Raw genomic sequence first — 6,000 nt, 5'->3', positions numbered from 1 at the left:
GAGAAGCATATGCCCTCCCAAAAGGCTGTCAGCTTAAGGCACTGCACTGAAGACCTGACCCAATAACATGCCCAATTTACACATCACCCACCTGTGGCTTGTGGAGGGTCCTCAGTGTAGATCCTAAAGTCCATCATGGCTGAAAGGCAGAAGTTTGCACATCATTGCAATGTGGAGGCTACTCTCTGCTGATGGGACCCACACAGTCTGTGAAAAAGTTTGCTTAAGTGAAAGTTGGCCGTCCTTGAACTCTCTGGTCTTCCAGGGTAGTGTGTGTTGACCACATGCAGAGCCATTCCTGAAAAACGTAAGAGCCAAAATTCAACAATAGGGAGAGAATCCTGTGCCAGATGGAATCCCTCAGGCCAGTGCGGATTCAGAGACATCCTATGCCATGGCATGGAGGATCCCAAGAACTTCTAGGATCAATGTGAGCCACACCAGAGGCCACAGTCTATCCTGGGAGAACATTAAAGTATCTGGAATTATCAGGGACCCTAAGGTAGGTTCGTCAGGATATGGAGCTGATGCATGGTGGGATGCTTGGAGGATACAGCCTAAGGCAACGTAGAGGAAAGTGTGTTATGAGAGCTAAGACAGAGCAACCACACAGTCTGAGAACAAGTTTGCTTAAGTGAAATTTGGCCGTCCTTGAACTCTCTGTTCTTCCAGGGTAGGATGGCCTATCGGGCCCAGGACAGAGCGACTATGCCAGAATTACAATGGTCTGTAATAGAGATGGAGAAGGTGTCAGGATGGGACTTGGGCAGTGGATGGAGCTCTATGACTGCAAAGCCTGCCTAGGCTCCCAGGACCCAGAGCTGGCTGCTGCAGGAAGTCCTAGATCACAACTCTGCCGTTCCTCTTCCCAGGTCTTGCTTTTAACTACTGGACCCAACACAAAGCCTCCCTTGCAGGCTTACCAGAGCATGAAAACGAAATGGCCACCTCCTGTAACAAGAAACACTTCTAGAAGAGGAAGGAGACATCAATACATTCACAAAACTTTCAACTCGAATTCTGTCTTGCCAATAAGTGTGCAGGGATAAAGGTAAAGCAGATATTGAGGGACCAACCAGTCAATGACTGACACAAAGTGAGATCTGTCTCATGTGACAGACACAACCTCTGACGCTATTTATGATATTCTTTCTGATTTACTTGCAGACAGAAAAGTAGCACACCTGTCTCCAGAGGCTTCACTCAGCAGCTGAAAGCCACAGCCAATCCTCAGATAGAGCTCGGGAAGTCTTGTGGAAGAGTGGGGGGAGAGTGACAAGGAAACTGGTTGGGATAAAACACTACAAGAAGTCCCCTACTGTCAGATACCTTGGACCATGGAGTATGCTAGAGCCTGTGCAACCAACCCCAGAGCCAGGTTAGCTATCTGCAGTTGGTCTCCATGTGGGTCATCTGACAAGTAGATCCAGGACTGTCTCAGTCTGTGTTGCCTGCCATTGGATCTGTTCCCCATACCCGGACTGCCTGATTGTAAATCTGTGGGGCAGAATGTGCTCGGGCCACCTGGGACTAGATGTCCCAGGGTGGTGTGGTACCCAGGGACTCTCCCCTTGTCCAAAGAGAAGGGAGAGCATTATGGTAGAAAGGATTTGTAAGGTGGGACTGGGAAGGGAAGAGGGAGAGTGACTGGGATCAGGATGTAACCTGAATAAAGAAGACATTATTGGAAGTAAAAAAGTTAGCCTGGAAAATGGAAAGATTGATAAGTGGCTAAGAGCACTGAATGCTCTTCCAGAGGTCCTGAGTTCAAATCCCAGCAAACACATGGAGGCTCACAAATGTCTCTAATGACATCTGATGCCCTCTCTGGTCTTTCTAAATACAGCTACCCTGTACGTATGCATAACGAATGATTGAATGAATGAATGAATGAATGAATGAATAAATAAATAAATAAATTTTACCTAGTCTTAGTTATCAGGCAATGAATAAAATGTTGAAATTATGTTCAAACCCATGTCATGGATTGCCTGGATCTTTTAGATCTTCAGGAAACATCTCAACGAAGAACAAGAGAGGCTGGAGAAGAATGGGGAAGGGTTTGATCCCTGAAGTTCCTCAGTGTCCACTAGCACAGCACTTGTCCTTGGGAGATGACGTCTTTCACTCTTCCTGACTGTTGCACCAATCAGAATTACAAGCTCTGTGGATGAACCTGTAAAAGAGGACAGTTGCTCTTGGGCCAATATGGAGGTTCCTGACCTCTCAGCAAGCTCACTGCTGACTTTTGAGGTCTCTGGAGGGTGAGCAAAATGAAGACACACAGAGTAGCCTCAGGTTGAGTCAGCCAGGGCCAGGGGGCTCAGTGGTGTCTCTCAGATTCCCAGGCCCTCCCTGAGATTGAACACACTACACAGTGTAAGAGGATTAGGGGATAACCAGGAAATGCAGTTGCTCAGGTGTCTGGCTCTGTAGGAGGGAAATAAATCACAGTGGGAAGCTTCAGGACAGTCAGGTGACCTGAGCCCTCCACAGAGTCTAAGTCCAGACTCACAGACATTCATCTGTCCACAAGTCTCCTAAACACAGGCCTTGACTGACCTGCAGTCCAGAGTATGTTATTATACAGTGTCGCTTAGAGAGAGGACATACTTTCCAATTAGGCCTTTTCTGTGTCACACTGAGACTGGGTTTATGGTACAGCTGATGCAGATGGGGACTGGCCACAAGTGGCAGTCTATCGCAGATCATGAAATAAATAAATAAATAAATAAATAAATAAATAAATAAATAAATACCCACTTATCTCACTGCCTGCAATCCTCATTGTCACCATAAGGGAGCGCTGCTTTGACCTTCTCAGAAATAAAAGCTGACTTCCCTCAGGGAAATGGATGGACGGATGGATGGATGGATGGATGGATGGATGGATGGATGGGTGGGTGGGTGGGTGGGTGGATGGATGGATGGATGGATGGATGGATAGACAGAGAAGTGATTTGACTTAATCAGTTTCTTCCTTTCCTACTTTTCTGGTCGAAAACACACTGAACATGTCTGCTGCAATTGCTTGTTCTTCATTTCTGCTTTCTTTGGCTGTTCATTCAAGGCAGCTCCCTTAGAATCTGCTCATCTCAATAAAGGTCCATCTGTGGAATGTATAGCTTCTCAGTTAGGAGCTAAGGGATTCTTGGAAGGAGTTCCCAAAATCCCCTCTGGGGCAGTTGCCAGTGTTCTCTACTTCAGACAGCAGCTGCATGAAGCAAACACACACCTGTCTGAACATTCCAGCTTGGGTGCACGTCACAGTGCACCTGCCCCAGGGTCCTTGCCAGTTGCACATGCCACAGGGCCACAACTACAAGATCCCTTCCCCAGGAATCATGCCCCCTTGCATCTCCCCCAGGATTCCTGCTCTGTTGTAACTGAACCAGGGTCCCTGCCCGGTTGTTCCTGGCTCACGTTTCCTACTCAGTTTTACCTGCCCCAACGACCCTGTCCCACTGCACCAGCCTCAGGGATCCTGTCCCATTGTGCCCACTATGCTGCACCTTCCTGAGAGTACCTACTAACTGTTCCTAGGTGGCATTTTTCAAAATCTAATTCAAAGATCTTGCCAGTCAGAACCCATTGTCTTTATTAACACCAAGTAGATATTTGCAGGGCTTCCTCACCTACACTTAATCAATCCCTTCTCTCAGTTGTCCATGTGGAAGCAAAGAAACTAGCAGCAGAACATGGATTATTCATCCAGGATATCAGCAGCCCTAGAATTCTCATGAGATGGGCTGCTGTGACTGTGATACAGGGGTGGAAGGGAGGCTTTGACACTGAACAAGCCCAGAGTGCTGCCTCTGCTCACATTGTGCCAGCACCTTAGCCTACCTCTAGATGTCCTAAACTCTGAGAGGAGGAAGGAGATCTTCCTACATAGAAGATGTTCTCTGAATCTGTGCTGGCCCAGGTCAAGCCAGAGTGTTTGCACATGCCAGTTCCAGCCCCTGAGGGTTCTCTGCCTGCCTGGTGTTTTGTTGTGCTTTATGTCTGGCAAGGTGAAGATGTGGCCCATACTAGGAATATCTTTGAAGACAACTGCCCTGGGTTCCCATGCTAAAATTCAATTAGGGACTGACAGGGACCTAAATAACAACAAGACAGTGCCAAGACCATGAGTTCCAAAATCAAGAGCAAATGGGGCCTTGATGGTATCCTGTGCTGATCTGACAGGAGTCAGCACACACAATTCTCCTGCACATCCAATGCCCCTTGGAAAAATCCTCTGTCAAGGGTAAGTGATGCCTCATGAGAATGAACTGTCGGCGTAGGACAAGACACTTGGGACTACTGTCCTGAATTCACCAGTCTCAGATGAATGGGCTTTGAAAAGTTTTCAGGACACAGAATAGGGGTGTGTAAGCAAGTGCAGGTAATCCTTGGGTAACACATAGTTCCTGAGGAGGTTCTGAGAGCTGTTGGATCCACTCCTGGAAAAGGCAGCATTGTGTTCAGGGGGGTAAGAAAGCATGAGCCTGCTGATGTTTTCACAGTATTGCATGGGAACAGTAACAATGCCCTTAGGAGCAGGATGTCCTAACACTCTCAGATCAAGCAGACAGCCTAGAGCCTATTAGGCCCATATCCCAAGAGAATACCGGTCATGTGTGAAGCTTCTATAGCCAGGAAGCTGGAACAGGGAACATTGGCATTGTCTCAGTTAGGGGTTTACTGCTGAGAACAGACACACCATGACCAATGCAGCTCTTATGAGGACAACATTAATGGACACAGGATTGCAGGTTCAGAGACTCAGTCCAGTATCATCAAGCTGGGAGCATGGCAGCATCCAGGCAGTCATGGTGCCAGAGTAAGTGGGAGGTCTACATATTCATCTGAAGGCTGCTTGAGGAAGATTGGCTTGCATGTGGATAGGAAAATGGTTTCAAAGCCCATGCCCACAGTGACACACCTACTTTAACAAGACCACGACTCCTAATATTGCCACTCCCTGAGCTAAGCATATACAAACCATCATAGACATCTTGCAGGAGGGTGGTACTGTTCTATCAGAGAGAAGCCTCTGCTCCCGTTAATATACTGAGGTCAACCCTGGGTAGGGCACAGAGCCCTCCACACATCCTGGGACTCAGGGAGGCATCCTATGAAAGAGCTTTTTCCTAGAAGGAAACATGGGTGTAGGCCTCCCTTCCAGCCAGGCTGTAGGGAGTCTCCAATGCTAAACTCTGTCTTTTTGCAGAAGTGAAACAATGAAAATTCACCCTTAACAGTACAGTGAATAGCAAAAATGGTGAAAGGTATAAAAAGAACCAATTAGTACCAGAGCATGAGGATTGGTTTTATATGAAATGTGGGTGGGTGCAGTGCAGTATCCTCCTCCATGTACCCACATGTTCAGTAACTACCCTGTTCGATGCAGCTTTACACAGAACCATCTGGAATCCATTCACTGAGGGACTCCATCCCTGGACTGGAAGCTACAGGTGGGACTTTTGTATCCAGGTCTCCCAGCCCTGGGACAGGGATGCATGGATAAAGTGGAGAGAAGCAGACTGGAATGGTGCAGAGGTTATCCTGCCAACAACCCCAAGCCCCCAGCTGCATGACAATGTAGAACAGCGAGCAGTTTCCCAGCCAGCCTCACTCCCCATTGACAGACTTCTTCCAGTCCCTCCTTATGCCAAGGAAAGAAAAGCAAAAAAAGTAGGGGCAGGGAAAGAAAAATTGCTCTACTCCCAGGAGCCAAGGACAAGCCCCCTCCCATCCTCTTATCTGACCCCATAACCAGCCACAGCCAAGTCCTGGGCTCATCTCTAGAGGCACATGGACCCAGGCAGATGAGCCCTTGAATCACAATCGGCTCCTCAAAAGCATCCTATGGGTGTCAGTCCTAAGTCCATGAATCGGAGGTGCTCTGCACAGCTATTCAGAGAAGCCTTCTCTTGATCTCTGTGAAGATCTCTCTGTTGGATGTCAGAGGAGGGTGTCCATCCAGCATCAATCCAGGGACTGTGGCCCTCTAAT

The sequence above is a fragment of the Rattus norvegicus genome, chromosome 1, assembly GCF_021556685.1.
Source record: "Rattus norvegicus strain SHRSP/BbbUtx chromosome 1, alternate assembly SHRSP_T2T, whole genome shotgun sequence".
NCBI lineage: Eukaryota > Metazoa > Chordata > Mammalia > Rodentia > Muridae > Rattus > Rattus norvegicus.
The sequence above is the reverse complement of the archived record's forward strand: the minus strand, read 5'-3'. Positions refer to the sequence as shown.